An 18,478-nucleotide genomic window follows, 5' to 3' on the forward strand; every position below is an offset into this window, starting at 1 on the left:
AAATTGTACACCTGAAAAATCACCTGTTGTGCCTGGCTTCGTACAACACTGTATTTTTTTCTTTCTCTCACTATCACTACCACTTGGTTTACTCAATGACATGCTCCACACACCCACTAAAGATATGGAAAAAACGAACAGTGACGGTACTCTCTTCATCAACTTCTTATTCTATAATCACTGGGAACGAACATGCCCTGTTTCCTTCGCTAATCAGAAAGTTTCGGAATGCAACAGTAAGGAAGGGAGAGCAAAAACGATACAATGCAAATACGTTTATAATAACATTGCTTCTACAGAGGGAATGGTATAAGCTACAATCATGCTTGTTTACTCATAAATTCATTATCTTTCTATCTGTTGAACTACTGACACTTGAAATAATCTATTTATTTTCGAGCGCCAGGTACACGATTTAGTAGCGAGGTGAAACAGGTTCTGAACTAGACAACGCCGCACGTCTGTGATTCGCTGGTGCAGTTCAGCCATTCAAGGCCATATGCAGGAGATTTGCCGCACACTCTAGTCCTTATTTTGCAAATTAGCAGCTGTTCAGAAATAAACTTATTACAAGAAATACAAAGCTTAAAATTTATAAGACACTGGGATGATCAGTTGTTGCATATGGATCAAAGACTTGGAAATTGTCAGGTGAAAATGGTCTCATAGTATTTGAATGATGGATATTAAGAAAGATATATGGACCCATACGAGAAGACGATGACTGGAGAATAAGACATAATGCAAAGCTAGATGATTCAATAAAAGGCCAGCATACAGTGAGATTTGTTAAAAGCTCAGGGAATAAAGTGGTTGGGACATGTGGAGAGAATGATGGAAGACCGGATACCAAGTAGAATGCTGAGAGAAAAGCTTCACCACACAGGTAAAAGGGCAGACCATGACCTCAATGGATAGATGACGTCACTGCAAACGTGTGGACGATGGAAATTAAAGGATAGAGGGGAAGAATTGATGACAGAGAGGATTGGAGGCTGATTGTGGAGGAGGGCAAGGCCCACCAAGGGCTGTAGAGCGAGCCAGCCAGCAAAAGAGAGAAAGACACAGAGAGATATGAACATTATGTTCGGTGGTACTATTTGTTATGTCATTATCATCGTCGCCATCTCCAGTAAATCTATGGAATTATATATTATGCATTTATTTTGTAGTATTTTCATAGAAAGGTATTGGTTTTGAAAGACATGACTTGCCAGCAGATTGACAAATGGCTGGTAATGGAATTTTACATGTTGTTTGTGGTTTGCATCTTGCAGCAATATTGAAAGTATCAGAGATTGAAGGTTGGCAAACCTGGTGTGATGTCGGGCACAATGAGATTTACTGCAGACGATGTTTCGGTGCATGTCACAAGTAAGACTCATTTCACCAAACTCAAACACTTTCTTGTCAACCTCCGTATTTCATCTTCTGACGTAAGTATGGAATGATTTCATGGTTAGTTTAGGCTGGTTAGGTTTAAATTTCTTAGCATAATCAAACTACATTTAGCTAACAACGAAAGCATTTAGCCTGACGTCAGAAAATGAAATGATTCTTGACCAAGAAGGTATTTGAGTTTGGTGCAATAAGTGAGACTCTCATGGGACTCTGTTTTTGCTTGGAAAGGTGGGCATGCATCTGTAGTGGTAAGTGCTTTAGAGCCAAATGAATATTGGGCAATGTTCCGACATACTCAGCATTACTGCCTCATTCAGGTGGGAGCCGGATATTTATTTCTGAGTTGCAGGAGGATGGTTTAGTTAGTGTGAACAAGAATTGTGTCAAGTCCAACAGACACTATCACAGAAATGTAGGGATGAAGTCGAAGTACGGCAGCAAGTGGGGAGTGGTTTGGTGGAATTCCTCCTCAGACGTTCCAAATGTAACTTGGATTGCTCTGAGAACATATTTTGAAAATATGGAACTGTCTCTGACATGCATATTTGCATATTTTCAGTTATATTCTGTTGTCTTGTAGAGTTTCTCTTCGTCCCATCTCTGGTAAGTATTTTAAAAAAATTATACATTTGTGTTCAGATTGGAATTAGTTCTTAGGATGGTTAGGTTTGACTGCGATAATAATTTGATGTTGTTACATTAGGAGTGTTACGTTTTCTGCTGTTTGTGAATTTTTATGGAAAAAAGGTGTGAAAGTAGTCTGGAATAGTTAGGTTTGATATATGTATTGCACAACACATCTAAATCTGTCTATTAAAAAAATATCGATGTTATACTTCAGGGGGTACAAAGGGTCAGTGGCTCCCTTTTCCTTCCTTTCTCACTGTCTGAGGCTAGTTTTGGTATAAAAATATATGCACCATAAAGTCACCACTGTTGTGGTAAAACCTCATATGAAAATGTCTACAATTCACAAAATTATGTGAAAAGACTTTGTTTCATTATTACCCTGCCTACCTCACTCTAACATTACATTAAAGAGAATTTGGAAAGACAGGAATCGGATTTCTTCAAATTTACAGGAGAAACTACTTACGGAATAGAGTTTCTGTGTAATTTCGGAAGGTCGTAGAAGTATTTTCTCGCAATTTTTCAATGTATTTGGCTGCTAATTCATGTATTTTTCTATAATAATGTCCGTCCGATGCACAAAAGCTGTTGCTTGCATTTCCATCCATGTCTTGAACCGGATGTTGCGAGCATCTGATGAAGTAATCCGTGGTGTTTCCAAACACACAGTTTTTTCACTATATTACCCAACCTAAAGTAACCTAACCTAACCTTACCGTGATTGTCCGTGGGGCTATCGTGAATGGTTTTTGGGGCTCTTCGTGGATGGTCATACTATCCCAAATGGTTTTTGAGGCTATGTGGGAATTTTTCTGTTAAGAAGGTTGAAACACTGCTTTGCCGTTTGAAACACAAAGCTAGTCAAGATTTGCCTGCCATTTTGCGTGTTCAGGAAGCGATAAAAGAACGAACAATAATTACTCGATATGTCAACGACAGATACTAATTTCGTTAAAAAAAAAAAAAAAAAAAGCGAAATCCCTTGTTAAACAATTTTTCGCAATGCAGAATAAGTAAGTACGAATGTCAACAATTACAGAATAAACGAGTTACAGCCAATTCACGGCTTTGACAGTTTTACCAGAATGTGTTTTGAAATTTAAGTTCACTTGATACAGGAACTGAACCTAGTTTCAAATGGAATCTCAACCATTGTGTGCTTCTATTGCATATCGAATCCGGCCTCTTCAATACAAGGCAAAGACGTTACTATACCTGCCGCAAAATTAGTTTGGTATAGATGCTTGGGAAGCATGTGTTGAAATCGGGTCTACGTCACTGCGGGAGGGTGGGTTGCTGGTATGCAAGCCAATCAAAATCTTCCCAGTGCTTCACCCAAGCCCTGGTTGCCTAGCAACAGAAAAAGTTTATCTCGGTGTTGCCGCTTATCGGGCGATTCTTCCTGCCATCAGATTTCATGTTGTTGGGAGAGGACGTGTTGTTTGTTTGTTGCGTTGCGTTGCTGTGATATTTTAACCGGTCCATTTGTTTATTGTTTATTGAATTTAGAGTATTCTTTGTTGTATATAGCGTGTTGTTTTAGTGTGCTATTTTTTGTACATAATTTTCTGTGTTCTTGAGTGTGTCGTGAGCTTGTGTGAAGAATGTCAAGCACAGGAGGCAATACTCGAGATGATAATGTACCAAAGAGGCCATGCACTAAAAGAAAAAGGAATTTTTCTCAAAGGATAATTTGAGCAAGAGAAAAACAATGGGGCTCCGATCATTTCTGTAAATAAAATTCTGGACAGGACTGCTGCTGCCTTCGGCATGTCTAAGAACACTATTGTTACCATAGGGAAAGAAAAATATAATGTGGTAGAAATAAATAAATAAATGCAAGGCTTCAAAATTGGAAACCCCAGGAAAGAAGAGGAATATAAGTAAACGTGTGACAAATTAAGATACCTTTCAGCAAGATGCTATTCGTCGCCATATTTACTCTTATTATAGGAGGAAAGATTATCCCACTGTTGGGAAACTGTGCGTTTCGTTGAAGGATTTGGCATTTTTTCAAGGTGGGGAAACATCTTAAAGGACAGTCCTAAAATATCTGGGATTCTCATACAAAAAAAATAATGGACGCAAAATAAAGTAAAGTATGGAGGTATATGGGGGATGTGGAGGTGATGTGGTTCACCAACCGCCTTTACCGCAGGTTTGCCCCAGGTACTCACTTGGGCTGAGTCGACCCCGGAGCCGCTCGGGATATTTGAAAAAGCTCCACAAACTACCGCGGGTCTGACACGTGAAAGTCAGATGCCCCACCAACTTGACTTTGTGCAATTCAGTTGCGGTATAATTGAAAGACGGACAGACTTTAACGGGGACTTCGGAAAGAAATGATTATTGAAAGTGTATATACAGAATGGATTGAAAAGGTAACCTGTAAGCAATGCTCGTTTTGTTAATTCGTTCATGTTGTAAGGAAGATGGAAATGAAGAGAGAAAACAATAACACATTCATCATTGTTGTTCCTTTTCATAACACGTTTTCCTCGACACAGCGTCAGACGGCTGCACTGCGTACCGTACCGCATGATATGGCAACACCGTGACGCGTGTTCCTTCAGCTCTCAATACCAAACTAATTTAGCGGCAGGTATACTACACCATCGGGGAGGGCCTGAGATTGAAGAGAAAATAAATATAGTTAATGCTACTCTTTGTGATAAAGAGATGCCGGTAAGATCATCGTTGGGCGCAGTACATATGTGAAAGTACAATTGTTGCTGTTAAAATGGTAACAGTTAGATATAGTGAAAACACATTTCTTCAAATTTACAGAAGAAAAGGCGTGTTCGGAAAGTAAGTACCAAAAGGGTGTAAGAAATAAAGTAAAATAGTTTTGTACCTTTTTTTTATTTGCATTGCATTCTACAGACCTTAAACTACTTTTCTACGCAGTTTCCACCATTTTTCAAGTATTTGTCATAGTGTGGCACCGGTTTTTGTATCCAATCGTCATAGAATGTTCCCGCCTGTGATGAAAGCCATCCATACACTCCTGCTTCGATGTCATCATCCTCACTGAAACACTGACCACAATTTTCGATATTCCAGGCGATCTGTCACAATTTCGTAGAGGACTGTTTTCTTGAAATTTGTGGAAATTCCATGGAAAGCGACGATATTGTGAAGCATCTGTTTTCACGAATTTCCGCGTCGACCGGACGCACCAAAACCTTGGTCACAACAGATGGCCGACCGCTCCTTGACTCACGACCTTCTTTAAACATAAAAAATAAACACCTCTCACAGTTGACGGTGGATGTCTACCGGTTTCAAGTTTCTTGCGTTGAGAAAACGAATCACAGACCGGACTTCAAAGTTGGTGGGCCGATTGATTTTCCTCAACATTTCAAACCTTCATAAACCTACGAAGAAAAAACATGACCTGCTCCCACGACTGCCTTTGGCTTACTAACAGATGAAGGACGTCAGCGAGAACTCACACAATCGCGACTGCAGCACTATAGCGGCAATATTTGCAAACGGTACTTGCATTACGAATATGCCTCGTTCTTACGGAATTGAGTTTCTGTAGACTTTTGGAAGCTGGGAATAGTGTTTTTTCCACTCGTGCAACTTATTCGGCCGGTAAATAATGTATTTTTCATGTATCTCCTTTGCACGATAGCTCATGTCACCATTACTGTCGACTACGTGAATCAAATGTTCCGTGTGTTCGATTATGTAACCCCCTGTCAGTGTAGCAACCACACGGTAGTTTTACAAGATGACGAGTGAGCGTTTTTTTCTTTCTTCCAATTTAATTTTCTATTTTTGCCTAACCCAACCTTCCGTGAATGGTTTGTGGATCACTTTTCACTTAAAAACCTTTTGTGAATAGTTTGTGCGGCATTTATAGATTCATAAGTTTGGTAACACTGCATATCAGCTGACGACACTGCATATCAGCTGAAGATAGACAACGTGAGTCAAGATTTGGCGGCCAAATAGCAACGACCAATAAATACTTATAATGTTTTTATTGAAAAAAAGTAATCCCAAGTTGAAAAATGGGTAACATTATAGTATAAGGGAAACTGATTTCTTCAAATTTACAGGAGAAAGTACTTATGGAAATTATTTTCTGTAGCATTGTGGAAGTTCGTGAATCTAGTTTTGATCCATTTTAATGAGAAAACATGTCATTTTCTGCAAAAATCTCTGTCCGACATACTGTTTCTGCTGCCGCCATTTGCTTTCTGCACAAGAGTACAATGTTCCGTGTGTTAAGATCTCACCGTGTGTTCACTAAAACATGACATGTCTAGTATTTTTAATTTTTTTTTTTTTTGTTTACCTATTCTTGCCTAACCTAACCTTACGGAAAACGGTTTTTGGGGCTAAAATCAATGGTTTGTGACGTATTAGCATAATTTCAAATCTGGGCACGAAAGTAGGTATTTTCCGGTGAACGAGGTTGCAGCACTGCATAAATCGACAAAACACTCGCACAATGCTCGCTGAACCAGTATGCTATTGCCCGCCATAATGTGTCACAGAATAGAAATAACAAGTAACAGTAAGTACTCATAAATATAAGAAATAAACATTATCTTAGTTAGAAATGCATTATTTCAACTTAGGAAAATATTATTTCACCGCATTCCAAAATAGTACATTAGCAATGTAAAAAATATGATTTATAGGTGTTTCCCTTATACTATAATAGTACTGAAAAATGTTCCACTATGGATATAAGGTAAGTACAAATTAAATTAATTTGACGGTAAATATGCGATATCGCCCGGACGGATTTCTTCAAATTTACAGGAGAAAATACTTACTGAAATGAGTTTCTTTCACGGAAAGTAAAAACTTCGTAGTTTAATGCTGCCGAACAAGAATTAATCACTTTTTACGTAAGAAATTGGCATTGCCTGCCACATTATGCCGTTGTTTCCATTGTGTGCGTGCAGATGGCGAGAGCGTTGAAAGTCACGTGATCTCTGCAGTGTTTTCCAAATGTTCCTTCTTTTTACGAAAATTTCTATTTGTAACTATGTTCGCCGCGCTTTCTTTTTTCGATGAATTTAGGGGTGAAATGAGTGCTAATGGAACCTAACCTAACCTTGTGTGAATGGTTTGTGGGGCTAGCCGTAGATGGTTTTTGGGGCTAACGTCAATGGTTTGTGGGGATACCCATGGATGGATTTTGGGGCTACCCGTGGATGGTTTTTGGGGCTAACGTGCATGGTTTGTGGAGGTATACCTGAAAAAAAAATCAAAATAGTACGTAATTTTCCATCATGAAGGTTTGAAACACTGCTTGCGCACTGAAAATCGACAAAACACAAGCTAGCGTGTCATGACGTGAGATGATCCATTACGAGTGCACGCCATATTGTCTATTACAGAAGCGGAACAAGTAAGACAAATATAATCAATTGTAATATGAAAAGTTGACAGTATTTTATGGAAATTTCACGTTAAAGAATGTTCCACAAGGCAAAATAGGTAAGTACCAGCGGTAAAATTAAGGAAATAAATGAGTGAAAGGTGTCCGGGCGTTATCGCATATTTACCATTATTTTCGTTAGAAATTCATTATTTCACCTAAAGAAATGTTCCGCAATGCAGAATAGTACGTTAGCAATGTAAAAAATTGCGAAATAAATCATTGATAGATGTCTCTGGTATAGTAAAGTAGTACCCAATTTTCGATTAAAAACGTTGGTGGGTAACAGTTTCATAGATCGGAGACACATTTCTTCAATTTTACACAAGAAACTACTTACGGAAATGAGTTTCTCCAAGTTTTACGACGTTCATCCGGGTATTTTCTTCCTAAAACTTCACCGTAGAATGCAGCAAAACAATAAATGATGTAATAACATTGCCTTTTGTGTAGATCGAGAACATTATGCCGTCGTTTCCATTATGTACCTGCACATGGCTCTAGCGTCGGAAGTCACGCGATCACGCTTTCCAAACGTGCGCTTTTTTTTCGTGAAACGTGCACTTTTTTTTTCGAGAAAATGGCATGTCATGCATGTGACTTTAGGTTATTATCGGGCGTAGAAGATCCCTTGGATTATTGTATAAGGAATTCAACAAACTAAATTCCAAGGCAAGGAAAAATTTCCTGGAGGAGAAAATCGAGAAAAACCGATGATGAGAAAATCGAGAAGAACCGATGCGTGATTGAACGTACTGAGGCCATTTTTCGATGATGAAGCACATATTTAGGGGTGAAATAAGTGCTAATGGAACCTAACCTAACCTCGTAGGCATACCTCGTTCCCATGAATGGTTAGTGACAAAGTGTAAAAAAAAAAACTAACTTAGCCTACGGATGCTGGAGCGCCGGCTGAATGCTAGCACGGTTTTGCGTGATTGAACGTACTGAGGACATTTTTCAATGATGAAGAAGCACATATTTAGGGGTGAAATGAGTGCTAATGGAACCTAACCTCATAGGCATACCTCGTTCCCGTGAATGATTAGTGACAAAGTGTAAAAAAAAAACTAACTTAGCCTACGGATGCCGGAGCGCCGGATGCGGGCAAGAAGGATGTGTCATGGAATAAATACGTGAAAGATGCTGTGAAGGTAAGTTAATCTCTTAATTTTTGCTAACGTAACCTAAACAAACCAAAACTAACTTAACCTGGCTAACTTTGCATGTTTCGTGACTTGAAAGTATAATTTCAAAAACCCAATAATTCATGGAACATAGGAATTTTCATGCACAATAGAGTTGGAAACACTGATATTTGAAAACAAAATAAGCGTTATTATTCGCAAAGCAAGCGATATCGCACCGTGACATGCTTTCCGTAGCATTCAGGAAAATGGCTTATTTTAGCAGAAAATGTGTTTGTTTTCGTGCAAAAAGCATAATGGCACCTTCGACTATGTTCCGCAATACATAATTGGTAAGTACTAACCACGAGAAACACAAAATATCCGATTTAAATGTGTCTCCGATCTATGAAACTGTTAATAAAACGGCGTTTAGTGAATAGCTTGTGCGGCATTTATAGTTGTTTTTTTTGTTGTTGTTTAAACTTATTTTTCTAAATTTTCCTAACCTAACATTCCGTGAATGGTTTGTGGAACAATTTTCGATTGAAAACGTTTTGTGAATAGCTTGTGCAGCATTTATAGGTTCATAGGTTTGGAAACACTGCACATCAGCTGATGATACTGCATATCAGCTGACGACAGACAACGTGAGTCCAGATTTGGCCGCCGAATTAGCAACGACAAATAAATAATTATAATGTTAAAATTAACGTGTTTTTCATGGAAAAAAAGTGATCCCAAATTGAAAAATGTTCTGCTATGCATATGAGGTAAGTAGAAATTATTTTTATTTGAAAAAAACGAGTTAAATGTGTCTCCTGCTTATCTAACTGATACCACACTGGTTAACGGCCTTTAAAATACATTACTATATTGTATCTATATAGTTTTACGCAATTATGTATTTTCATTAATCACTGCTTGCGAATCACATATGCCAAAAGAAGATATCACATACATCAATGCATTACACAGTTACTTACCAACTAAATCGTCAGAATTTGATCTGTAAATCAAACATGTATAAAACTTTCTTGAAAATAATTTACAATTATCATTTGAGCCTCTTATTCACATTGCAAATCATGATTTGAGGCGATACAGATTTGAAATCACGAGATGATTTTACCAGCTCTTATCTATTTCATGTTATTCACGGTCCACGGTTGTCAATTCGAATACCGATACCAACAAGTCGACATTCACATCGATAAAATGTCGTCTATCGTCGAGACGTATCGAGATTCGAGAGACTCCTTCTTCAATTTGTTGGCCCACACCGGGTATTTTTGTGATTACTAGCCAAAGTTGCTGAGTTCGAGACGCAAAAACAATCACTTAAGATGAAAATGACGTGTAGAACTCGAAATTTCCAGAGGTTCGGGAAATTTCGAACACTTCCCCTCCCGAAAATTTCCCGAACTTGTCGGGAAATTGCGAATTTTTCCGGTCCAGAATGTCGGGATTTAAAAAATTTCGGAGCAAATTGACAATACCGGAAGTATCTTATATTGCTTTCAAATTCGGCATACTCATTGATTTTGGCCTCGTAATCACGAATCTGCAGTTAAAATTTGGCATTCATGTATAGAAATTGCAAAATAAGTCGAAAAAAAGTGGGTCCGTGAACGGAGTAAACACCCTTGATTTACGGTGAAAACAACTATTCTTTGCAATGATTAGCGTTTCGGTTTACGATCACCCTTCATTTTAACTATGCTTGCCTAAAGCCCCTATCACACGGAACTGGATTTCTAGTTGGAATGCCCTAGTTGGCGATGAACTGACTTTCTGGGTAGTAATCATGGCCGCCTGGCTGACTGCTTGACTGGTTTTGAGGAATAGGACATGTTCTAAAGCCCCTATCACACGGAACTGGATTTCTAGTTGGAATGTTCTAGTTGACGCTGGACTGGCTACCCATTTGCTAGTTTTCGCCTCACACGGTACTTGTTAATACAGTACTTGTCGATAGTCTTTCGTTCCCATAATGGCGGCCGCGCGAGATGTAAACAACGTATCACTTCACACTTTTAAAATACGATAACTATCCAACCGAGAAAAATATCGCATCGCATTAAATGGTTTTGGGTAGAGAAGAACGGCACTGATAAAATACATACTTTACAACGTTTACTATACACGTATGGAAGAATATTTTAGCTTTTTCTATTGTACACATGCCTTTCGCGTTGTATGCACTCGGAAGCCACAGACAAAAAAAGGCTACTTTACAAACTCACAGATTATCTTCACATGGCCAAACTTTGCTCTGATTGACTGTTCCACACAATCTAGTCGAAAAAGTTAGTAGCAATTAGAACATGTCCTATTCCTCAAAACCAGTCAAGCAGTCAGCCAGGCGGCCATGATTACTACCCAGAAAGTCAGTTCATCGCCAACTAGGGCATTCCAACTAGAAATCCAGTTCCGTGTGATAGGGGCTTAATTGCTACTAACTTTTTCGACTAGATTGTGTGGAACAGCCAATCAGAGCAAAGTTTGGCCATGTGAAGATAATCTGTGAGTTTGTAAAGTAGCCTTTTTTTGTCTGTGGCTTCCGAGTGCATACAACGCGAAAGGCATGTGTACAATTGAAAAAGCTAAAATATTCTTCCATACGTGTATAGTAAACGTTGTAAAGTATGTATTTTATCAGTGCCGTTCTTCTCTACCCAAAACCATTTAATGCAATGCGATATTTTTACTTGACCTCACGTGGTTCTAAACATAACAATAACCTCCGTTGAGTGACGCAAACATATACTCTCTAGCAGGCGGGACTTCAACACTTCGCCGCGACGAGCAATTAAGATTTCCAGGCAAATACTTTAACAAATAATCACATACGCGACCTGACGTAGCTAGCAGCGACACAGCACTGACACACACTAAAAATGAACAAACCTCAAATAGATTAAACAATTAAGCGGGCGGCGCTTTACTCTAGCAGTACGCACTTCAATCAAATACAAAATGAGCATAAACAACAGTGAATTTAAGATCATTAAAAACCACAAGAAATGAGTAAAATTGACCTGAGACAATTAAATACAAATGTTAAGCGCAACGGGAGTTTGGCATGAAGTTTCGAGTTGTATGGGCAGTTTTCAAAACATCGACGAATCTAGGGCATTCTCTAAATATCAATCGAGCCGGTACGTGTTGACATTCATACAAGGGCATCCCCCATGGCGTAGTGGTAGCGTCATTGCCTTGTAATCAAGGGGTCCCGGGTTCGATACCCGGTGGAGGCACAAGTGGTTCGGATCCCACTTTAAACTGTAGGTCCAGTCCCGATTAGCCTTACTGCGCATAAAGTGGACTTAAAACACCCAATCAAACTAAACCAAGCCAAACATTCATACAGATGAATACGTTACCATCTCTCTGATTCCACGGTGCATCCAGGTGTCTTCATGGGCGATTGAAATCACTAGTATGCACACGAAAGGTTCTCCTATTCTTCCTCGGTCACGACGACGAGAATGCGAAGAGCGTTCAGGCATCCGGTTCCTCGGCGGATCAGTGACGATAGGTCGTCGGCGTCGCTCGGGGAACGTCAATGTGCTCGGCGTCTCTTCCTCTCGGGTTCGGTGAACGTCTCCGTGGTCAGGCGTGATTCGGACTTCGCATCTGGGCGGTGGGCGGTCGTTCTTGGCTCGTCGGCGTCTTCTCCATCACCGTCGGACGATCTCAAGCGTCGGGACGTCGACATGGCTGCGTTCGTCATCTCTCTCTCCCTCTCTGTGGCGGCTGGTAGGCATCAGGCGGCGTAGTTCGGGCTTCTTGGCATGTTGTATTCCACATCAATCCGGCCGCTGGAACCCGAGATATTTAAATGGCTGTCGTTAAGGTCGAATTTCCTAAGTTTTGGACGCATAACGTGACCTTTCAGGTGCTCGCCCATCAGACTCGCGACTTTCTCCTTCCTCCCGTTGGCTTGGCATATCAAATATAAATTTACATACAAATAAAAACACTTAACACCTTGATTAAGCTAATTTTTCACGGCTAATGGTTAGAATAATTATAATAATAATGATGAGGCAGGTTGACGATAAATCTGACTGTCACATGTTCTTTGTTTCTTGGTTTCTATGTTGGCCAGCTAGAAATAATCTTGGAGTGACAGATAAGTGGCGTCGCCCTCCTCAAAGTAAGCCTATTGACACCGAAAGTTCCGGGTTCGAACCCCTGCACAGAGATGAGTGGTAATCTGTACTTAACCTCCTCTCAATTACTCTAATTCTCCGTCGTTGCATTGTAACGATACCTGGTGGATCCCACTTTAAACTGTAGATCCAGTCCCGATTAGCCTGTCTGTACGTAAGATTAATTCATCCTCGCTGTCAATACTAAGTAGTAATTAGGTATAAAAGATGCATAAAATACAACAAAGCGTGTTAGGCAGTTAAAATATTAAAATTGAATTAATAAATTATAAAACATAATTACTGCATGCTAATTTATAAGAGATTATAGCATTTTGAAAAATGTTTGTTCCTTAATGGGAAAATAACTAGTAGCTTATTTCTTCTGTTCATTCTCATGTTAACAGATTTGTTTTCTTGGATAAATAAAATTGAATGTGTAAATTAAAAGGTTTACATGTGCACGAAGCGGAAGAGCAACTCGATCGGGTATCGTGGTGAGACAAGATGACTTGCACATCTTTTCAACTCGTCAATGAGAATGCATATCTTGTTCGCGATTTTATTTCAAGTTAAAAACACCTGCCTGGTCTTGTTCGCTTATCGATTTCTAAAGCATAAATCGGTATCGTTACTCCAATGAGACGAGATTCTCGGACAGTAGATTTTACACAGAGTGTCTCTCATCATCTCACCAACTTTGGAAGGGTTGGCCCTGTTTTCATTGCGATTTTGTAATGTCCTGCTACTTGTGAAACTGATTCACTTTCCACAATTTCAGTCGCCTCTGTGGAGGAGTGGTTAGAACAGTGCGCTAAGAGGAATCCCGGAATTGAATGTCACTTCAACAATTTTTTTCTGATTCACCCTAATAGCATAGTGGTTAACGTTGTCATGTATTAAAATGGTTTGCATGGCAAAAATTGTTATAAGTCCACTTTTATGCTCCAATAGGGTAATCGGGTTTTCCCGATGGCGTAGTGTTAACGTCGCCGGTAATCTAGGGGTACCGTGTTCAATACAAAGTGGAGGTTCGGATCCCACTTTAAACTGTAGGTCCAGTCCCGACTATCCTATCTGCACATAAAGTGGACTTAAACAATAACAACTCAAAATAAGCTAATCGGAATATTGTAATCAAGAGGTCTCTGCCTAACACCTTCCCAAAATTTTCACAAGACTCCCCTAATATTTTTTACTAACATTTAATTTCTTGTAATTTTAGCGCTAATTTTGTTTGGACATCATAACTGGGTATAGGTAGGCTTCCAGGGGCTTGACTTCCGGCGAAGAAACGCAATGGTTTGGCCGAATTTGAAACTACAGGACAAATTTGTTGGCTGTTCTTCGTTGCCGGTCATGGCCTGGGGTTGCGCGCTCTCTCTCTGCAAACAACACTCGCGAGTCGACTCTTTCCTTCCTTCGAAGAGTCGTGGCACCCCCTCTCATCGTACACGGCACGTTTCAGCCAAGGAATATAGAAGTATTTTAGGAAGAGCATTCCGAGATACGGAGCTCTACCATTGGCCAGAAGCCGCAACGAGCTCTGACGTGACCAAGGGGATCTGTCAAGTGGCGAGGCTCGCGTAGCAAAGGAATCTTACGGGAAATATTTTCATTTTTAATTGTCCATATCTTGGTTCTATTAACCATTTGCAGCAGAATAATAAGCAAAACGCAAGAAATAAGACCTAGGCAATAATATGAAGAAGTTTACAGCACGCAATTACAATAAATGGCGTTATACAAATCAAACAAAAAGTAATCACGGACTATCCTCTTATATCGCCCCTACATTGAAATCTGAAGTTGCGTATGGGTAAATAAATACAATTTTACGTATTAAATATTTCGCTACCACACCAATACTTATTATCCTTCATACCTTCAAATTTTCACAAATGTTTGTTATTAATAATTTGTTCATTATAATTTATATATCTAGTATACATATGATGTCGCTGTCGCTGTTGTTATATGACGTCGCTTTTCTACGTATTTAGGGTAACCGCAACAATAAAAATGAATGATAAATTTGATGGGAGCGTAGGCTAGATGAGTGTGGCAAGCACTGGTGTACGCAGGGGGGGGGGGCTTAAGGGGATGCAGCCCGCCAAAATTTTTAGAAAATAAAAAGATCAAATGAAGACAGTAATGAAGTAAAAAAAAAAAAACTTTAAAATGACCACCGATAATTTTTTTGTGTTTGAATAACTTTTAAAACGAAGGATTAAAATGGTAATTGGAGCGCGTATCTAATGAAAATAGAACAGCGACAACGGGATATCAGCGAAATTGATTTTCGGCGATACATTCTATGAACCAATCTCATTCTGTTGAGTAAAGGTTAGATTCATGGCACTGAACCCGCGTACAATTTGAATTGAATTAACATAATCCTTGAGTGAGGTGGAAATGTGTTTTGGATATATTTTTTTTGTAGATGTGAAAATCTTTAACTAGTGATGCACACATGCTTTCGCTTACATTAAGGTTTACACTATGGTAAAATTGCAGAAATATTCTACCTAAAATGATTTGTGTTTAAAATACCGTAACATCAAAATATGTTTTTTAGAAATTAATAAATAATAAATAAATGGATAAAATGCAATGTCGTTGAAAAGCGTAATCCCTTAATAAATTCAAAGAAACTCGTGCCAGCTCGATGGCGAATCTAGTCAACCGCGTGTTCGACTTTGAATCCCATCACTGAAGTTCCCGACTTGGAGTCACGTCGTGGGCATTGATGTTCTTTGTGCCTGCCCTTTCATCAATTTTATGTGATCAACACTCATCGCCGCGATTAACCAAAAGTGGTAAAAAAGCGACATCAAATAACAAATACATGAACAATAGGCCTGGCCTCTGTCTTGGTTTAGCAATGTGATTTATTAATCACTATACGGTGGAGGCCGAGGCGGAAATAAATATCAGTAAGAATAAAAATTCATTACAACTTACCCTTCCTGGAGACTTATGATTTTAAAGACGATGCTACCCACTGTCGTCTTTTTCTCGCTGCACTTGCTTCCATGGACTTGAGTTTCATTAGTTTATTCAAATGTCGAATTCTAATAAAAGTTCTTGTTCTGACATACAGGGAAATAATCTTTTCGTTAACTTCAGGAAATTTTGACTGAAGTACTGTCTTTAGAGTGTCCATAACTTTATGTTGCTTGGAAACAGTTGACCCATGGAAGGATGCAAACACAATCTCAAATTGAATAACTTTTTCCATATCCGAACCACTACGTGCCTCCACCGGGTACCGAACCCGGAATCCCTCGATTATAAGGCGATGACTCCACCATTACGCCATCGGGGAGCACAAGAATGTTTACCTGTGGCACGCTTATTCATGGTACAGACACTGAATACACGTAATACGACCTAAAATTACTCGCTTTAATACTCGCATTCAAGACAAACAGCACAAGCACTTCTGTAAACGAATACCTGATCGCTACTACTGGACCTGCAGATTTTTCTGACATCTGGGAGAAATCTGTGCCTCGAAGTTGGCTTATACCGAACAATGAAAGCCATGTCGCTTTCGGAAACTGGAAGCAATTACTTTCCATTTGAATGTTCCTAACTGCAGGTATGAACCCCCTCGGTGTACGTCAAATCGTCTATCGTATATCCCTTACCTGGAGAAATCGCTAGCGTAACGCTCTATGAACTCAGAAGCGAACCTTGGTTGAGGCATGTGTGTGTATCATTGTGTGTCTTATCTATTTCATCTTTCATCTTCATTTCATTGCCCTAGTTTGCTCTATATGTCAAAGAATATTAAAACAGATTGATTGAATTGGCGTTTTAAGCCTAGTTTATGCACATTGAGGCTAATTGGGACTGTACCTACAGTTTAAAGTGGAATCCGAACCACTACGTGCCTCCACCGGGTACCGAACCCGGGATCCCTCGATTATAAGTCGATGACGCCACCACTACGCCATCCGGGAAGCCCTCAAAATAGAAATAGATGAGAACGTTAATTGGTTCAGTAACGATCTCGCTACCCAGCGAAGGTTTAAGGCTCGAGTCCCGCCTGGACATTATGTCCCTTTGCGGGTGTCCATCTATTTCATCTATTCATTACTCATCCTCGCTCTTCCAATTAGGTAAAGGTTACAGGAAAGCAACCCAAAAATAAGAAAAAAATATTTGCCTCGTAATGACGCAATTTGACAAGGACGCCCGCAAGACTTTTTCACAGGAGAGGCAGCAGTGCTCAAAGAGGGAAAGGTTTTGGAATGCTATCTCTCTAGTTAAGAAAATCCTCTTAAAGAAAATTCCCCCACTAGGATAAATTGCATAGACATCCTCTGCCCACTACATTTTCTCTATGATTTTTCAATATACTCGTACTTATTATGTTACGCAGCAGTAACTTCAATTAATTCTTGTCAACAATAAGTCGCACCTGCAAAGAAGTTGCTGAAATTCTACTGCTGGAAATTTTTAAAATACAACACTACCTGAATATATGTACAATATATTGACATAATTTGATGCATGTTTCTTCCGTATCAAAAAAAAAAAAACACTACTTGTTAAATAAAAATTAAATAAGAAGGATACTGTTATAGACATTCGTATTATTGAAACTGATGGCAATATTTGCATTCATACGGCTAAGAAGTTTATGATTGCGTAACTGTAACTTCATAATAATAATAGTTTTACACACACACACACAACACCGAAATTTTGGAGCTTCCCGTGGATGCAACTCGACAGGACCCAAAGACTACAAAAAAGCCTAAATATAGGGTCGTTACACACACACACACACACACACACACACAATATATATATATATATATATATATATATATATATATATATATATATATATATCCTGAATGCCCAATTGTATTAATTTCCACGTAGTACACCCTGGACTGCATTTTGCATACTAGTGACTAGCAAGGCTCTGGCGTCTGGACTCGTGGCCATTATAATCCTTGGTGGGGCTCGTCCTTACATGTTTATGATTCTCCCTTCAACCACCTCATCTTATCACGATTCATCCTCATCTTCGCGATTAGCCAGAAGTAGCAGAAAAACGAAATAATAACAAATCAATATGTGTGTATGTGTCGTTCATTTAAAGACGAATTTCTACTGGGTTGATCGCTACTTTGAGGATGAATGATGAACTAATGAGTGGAGAATGAGACAAACATTGCTATATGCCTTACTATTGTTCAAACTGGGGCCTCTGGCTTCCTAAAGCGTTATGCTGTCATGGAGACCGGTTATATACATATAGAGAGACTTGCTTAATCCTTTCCGTTCAATCTTAGTCTCTCGATCCTGTTGCAGTTATGTCCATGTTATAATTAATTAAGTTAGTATTACTATTTGCATGAAAACATGCGCACGAGACTCTACTCCCACCCCCCCTCCAGCACACACATGCATTTAAAATTGTTTCACTTTACGATTTTTCGGGTGTTCTATCTATTGTGCTCGTCTCAAGATGAGACTCTCATCTAATAATCATTTAACTTCATTGCTGTGTCTCGTAATCAAGGGGTCCCGGGGTCGATACCCGGTCAAGGTACATGGTGGTTCGGATTCCACTTTAACCTGTACGTCCAGTCCCGATTAGCCTTACTGTGCATAAAGTGGACTTAAAACACTAAATCAACCAATCAACCAACCAACCAACTTTATTGCTGCCTGTAGAAGTGTAGACAAATAATGTTAAAGAACCAAAGACATGGATTCCCTTTTTGCTGAAT

The 18,478-nt window shown here is 39.3% G+C and overlaps 1 protein-coding gene across 1 annotated transcript in view; it reads right to left on the bottom strand.

Moving 5' to 3' along the window:
- The window catches only part of spict (magnesium transporter spict), a 34,991-nt gene extending 25,270 nt beyond the window's left edge, over positions 1-9,721 (bottom strand). The window contains exon 1 of the mRNA XM_083125099.1: positions 9,552-9,721. The gene's annotated coding sequence lies outside the window, so the exon portion shown is untranslated. The remainder of the gene's footprint in view (positions 1-9,551) is intronic.
- Positions 9,722-18,478: the final 8,757 nt, after the last annotated feature.

This window comes from Lepisma saccharinum, chromosome 7 (assembly GCF_977018435.1).
Source record: "Lepisma saccharinum chromosome 7, izLepSacc3.1, whole genome shotgun sequence".
NCBI classification, from domain to species: Eukaryota; Metazoa; Arthropoda; class Insecta; order Zygentoma; family Lepismatidae; genus Lepisma; species Lepisma saccharinum.